General features: G+C 42.7%; 1 long non-coding RNA gene across 2 annotated transcripts; it reads right to left on the bottom strand.

Annotated features, from left to right (window-relative positions):
* Positions 1-1582: 1582 nt before the first annotated feature.
* LOC309374279 lies at positions 1583-4150 on the bottom strand. 2 transcript variants are annotated; one of them, XR_014170483.1, is made up of 3 exons: positions 3988-4150; positions 2854-2950; positions 1583-1970 (listed from the first exon to the last, which is right to left on the bottom strand). It is a non-coding gene; the product is annotated as an uncharacterized lncRNA (long non-coding RNA). The 2 variants fall into 2 exon arrangements; XR_014170484.1 differs by lacking the exon at positions 3988-4150 and adding an exon at positions 3579-3681.
* Between the last annotated feature and the right edge of the window lie 585 nt (positions 4151-4735).

Below are 4735 nucleotides of genomic sequence, written 5' to 3' on the forward strand. Positions count from 1 at the left end.
CACTATCCAACCATCTCGTCCTCTGTCATCCCCTTCTCCTTGTGCCCTCCATCTTTCCCAACATCAGGGTCTTTTCCAGGGAGTCTGCTCTTCTTATGAGGTGGCCAAAGTATTGGAGCCTCAGCTTCACGATCTGTCTTTCCAGTGAGCACTCAGGGCTGATTTCCTTAAGAATGGATAGGTTTGATCTTCTTGCAGTCCATGGGACTCTCAAGAGTCTCCTCCAGCACCATACAAAGTGATAATATGCAGGCAGCACCCAGTCATAATACACTGACACACTCTTAGCCCTAAAGAATAAAGATATCCTAAATTCCCTTAAGGTATGCAAAAGGAAGTAGGTGTAACCAGCAGTACAGACCAACAGGAAATAATGACAGGAGCAAAGCGTATACTTTTCCAAAAGACAGCCAAGATGCATGGTCAGGATCAAGATTCTAATCACTGCTTAAGCCTTGCATTTTAGTCAGGTCAAGAACATCCTTACCCACTCGGGTCAGAGCTTCATAGCATTGTCAATTTGGAAGTGTGGGGTGGAACAGTGCATTGCCAATTTGCCATTGAAAGTGCTATCACTTAAATTCTTTTGGTTGTGTGTCCTGTATGTCTTGGTGTTCTTTGTGCACATCCTGCAACTCCTGTACATTTGGTTGGGTGTGCGTGTACAAGACTGTGGGGAGCCAAACCCATTTTTGATGCACCAGCATCAAAGAAGCCCCCTAAGGGTTGGCCAAGAATAGATGTGGTCCTTGGGCAAAAAAAGTGGGAGTTAGCTATTCCTATGAAAAACATAGCCTCTCATCACTTAAGGAAAAGGAATAATAAAAGATACGATCTTATCATTTTGAATAAAGAAGTGAAAAGGGCAGCATTCAGGTGGCTATAGAAAAATAACAAATTTTGATTAACTTTTCTATGCTCTTAATCCAAACCATTCCACATTTTGTTATTCACATTCAGAATGCTTTCGACTTGCATTTCTCGCAAAGCAGCTTTAAGTACCACATGGCAAACTACTTTTAAAACACATGGAACTTCCAAGAGTTACATGCTTTTCCAAGAAATATAAATAAATGAGCCACAATGAGCCTAAAGTACATTTTTGGATTGTGACATCCACCTAATAAATATCTCTTTCCATCTATCTGTATTGTAAAGTGGTTCAAATGTGCTGTTGAATTTTCATTAAGAATGAGTTTTTAATGAAAATAGACTTTTGCAGAGTGCAGTTAGCACCAGATTTATATAATCTGGCTGGCCCATCGTGGTTGTAATGGTTCTTTACCTATGTGCTGCTTTCTCAAAGCATGCAAATCTCCCTAAGTTTTCATTTTTTATCTCCTATTGAATTCAGCAATATATCCATTGTATCAATGGCATCTTAAATCTATGTAGCATATGCTTAATCAGCAATGTGACCAAGAAAGATTATGGATGTCATTCCTGCAAGGAAAAGCAATATTTCAAGCATAATATATAAGTGTTGTCAGAGACTTGCAATGGTGATTTAGTTTGTACACACGACTTTATTCAAAATGTAGGAGGCACCTACAAAGAATATATGAAAAAGCACACTCAAGGGTTGGAATTTTGTTTTATTTTTATTTTTTATTTTTACAGCATAGTCTCCTGACAAATACTAGTCTAGTGCAGTTAAGGAGTGGTTGAACATTAAGTGAATGTACAGATGATCACATGTGACTATACCAAAGAAATCCATTGGAACGTCAGATAATCAAATAGGAGCATAAAACCACCTGCATAGTAGCAACTAGAACATAGAGTCATGCAGATTTTCCAGTTACATTCTGTTATAGTTGTATGGGTTTGATGTTCATATTTTGCTTCACTCATCTTCCAGTTCAACTTGCATATTTTCTAAAATTTTACAGTTGGCACAAACTTTGCAGTTGATGGCTCCCTCCACTTGCATCTCTTTATTCACCTTCTGTCCTCTCCACTACCTGCAGCTGGACAAAGCCCAGTGACGAGGGAAAAGAAAGATGTTAAACAGAAACCATGGCAAGCTGTGCATGTGTAATCTCAGCAAAGCCTTAGGATCAAGATCCAATGAATGACAGGTTACTAGCTCAGTGATGCTACTCCAGAAGCAGGATCAAGTTATTCCGAGCCCCAAACTTGGGTAACAAATTAATCCCATTCATGCAAGGGTGGATTTAGGGCCGTTGGAATGGTGCACATACATTGGATGCTGAGCCAAGGGTCTCAAAGTCTGGTAAGCAAGGTGCTGGGCTTTGGGGAGGAGGCATGAGGCTCTAACAGGCAGGGCTGTCTTCAGCATATGTGGTGCCGGGGTGCAAAGATCCGCTCGGTGCCCCCCCCCAGGTTGCCCAGTTCCAGGAGGGCAGAGCCAACTGGTCACCTCAGCGTCTCGCTGGCTCAGTCACCCCCAAACTTGCACAGCAGAAGAGCCTACCACAGTGCTCCGACCGATGGGCAGGCTCTTCCCTGGACTCAACTCTCGGGCCCTGGAATCTCGGCCTCGTGCCCGGGTGCCCTACTACACCCCTAGCACCTATGGGTAAGATGGCCCTGCTAACAGGGTCCTGTAGTCTTCCATCCTCCTTTCCTTACCCTAGTTTGTACTGTCCCAGCTTTGGGAAGGAGGTAGGAGAGTGCTAGGACCCTACCAAAGCCCTAACACCTCATTTCCAAAGCTGGGTACCTCCTTACCTGTCTTTGGGAAGGCAGTGTGAGGATGGGGGGGGGGGAGGTTTGTCTCCAAACTTTGGCCTTGCACAGGGCACCATAGTACCCTCGTCCACCACTGTATTCAGGCATTCCCCCTCATGCAGTTAGGATCACATGAGCAGGGAGAATGGGCTATGCTACCTTTCTCTTCTGCTCTGTCATTGTTAGGGCACGTCTGAAGACTTTCAGAATGGAACAAATGTTAGTGCTTCTAGTCTTTGGGTTGTGAGATAACATGCTATAATACAGAGGAGAGACAAAAACAGAGTCATGGTTTGTAAATCAATTAAGAGGGGGGGAAAGTCACATTCATTTGGAGGCATAAAATTGATTATTTTCTGGTGCTTATTTCTGTTTGTAAACTTCATATTTTCTTTCAGCTTGCTCAATATTGCTATATGGTCCATTCTGTTATGTCAGTAGTTTTGCTGATTCTTGTCTCTTCCTATAAAATTACAGCATTCGAGACAGAAGATGTGATGAAAGAGGCTTAGTCTTAAGAATCAAGCTTCTGGAATGGAAGAGAAAAGAATAGTGATGCTGAACATTAATAACACATTCTGAAATGAAATCTCTGCACAATAGGAAGAGTGTCAATCCAATAGACAATTCAGAGGGAAGAGCTGTAGCTCAGTGGTGGAGAACATGTTTTGCATGTGAAAGTGTTCAGATCTATCTCTGACATCCTGGGACCATGCAGGACCTCTACTAGCAGAACTGAGATAGGAGGACCAATGGTCTGACTCAGCATAAGGCAGCTTTCTGTATTCCAAAGATAGTTGGTTAATAAAGAAAGGACCAACAAATGGTATTCTGGCAACCAAAAGTCCTGATCTACTGCTTATCATTAAGAAAGCCTCTTTCACCTTTTTTCACCAGCTGTATGGCGTTGGATCCAAAGATGCTTGCCGAAAAGAAAGGCACTTCTGCTCAGGTAAGTTAGCTCTTCTAAATTCTGCAGCACCTTTCAAAAAATGAAATGGAAGCCTTCAACAGAGTAGCTGGAATACCCTTATTAGCAGCAAGAAAACAAAAACGTGTTGTGGTGTGTTTATTGGCTTACCAATTCGTAGCCCAATGTCTAGTACAGGTGTATAACCATAGGACTCAACTCCTACGGGCTGAGGTCCCTTTGACCCACCCAATAAACTTTTTGAGGGGGCCAGGGACCCCAAAAGTTCTCAAATGGTGCATGTAGACTGTAGAGACACTCCTGCTTATAACAATTTGTGACAAACCAGGTGCAGTGGTCTGCCAGGACATCCTATTTTGTACCTCTCTCAAGGCAGCAAAAATAGGGATGTTGTTGAGCATCTGGCAAGGTAGTCAGCTGGGTTTAGCTTGGTGAGTTGCAAGCTGTGCACATTTTGGGCACATTCACACCATACGTTAAGGCCACAATGATACTACTCTAAGCAGCCATGGCTTCCCAAAGGAATTCTGGGAGCTGCAGTTTGTTAAGGCTTCTAAGAATTGTCAGGCAGCCCCTAATCCCTTCACAGAGCTACAATTCTCAGAGTGATTTAACAATCAATCCCTCTTCACAGGGAACTGCAGGGATTGTAGCTCTGGGAGTAGTATAGTGGTCTCTAAACAACTTTCACTCCCCTGAACAAACTACAGCTCCCAGCTTTGAAGCCATGCCTGTTTAAAGTGGTATCATAATGTGTTACATGTATGGTGTGAATGTGGCCCAAGTGGTCTACTTTATCAGATGCTTGAAGAAGTCTGGGAAAGTGATAATAAGCTGACTAGATATTCCAATGATTTAGGGCACACTAGAAAACAATTTAGTTCTGCAAGATGAAAACCAAATACTAATCACATTTGTACTCAAGCATACAGAATGCAATTCAGCATGGTCTTGGAAAGGGGTTCCCTGAGTCTTACCTACCAAATTTCCAGAGTAGTGCTGGGCCTGCCTGTCATGTTGACCATTGGAAGTTTTCCGTTGGGAAATGACAAGATGTAACTCATATCAATATAAGAAACCAATGTTTCTCTCCTTTTCCTCCTCCTGTGC

The sequence above is a fragment of the Podarcis melisellensis genome, assembly GCF_964234715.1.
Source record: "Podarcis melisellensis genome assembly, chromosome: 7".
In the NCBI taxonomy this organism is placed as follows: Eukaryota; Metazoa; Chordata; class Lepidosauria; order Squamata; family Lacertidae; genus Podarcis; species Podarcis melisellensis.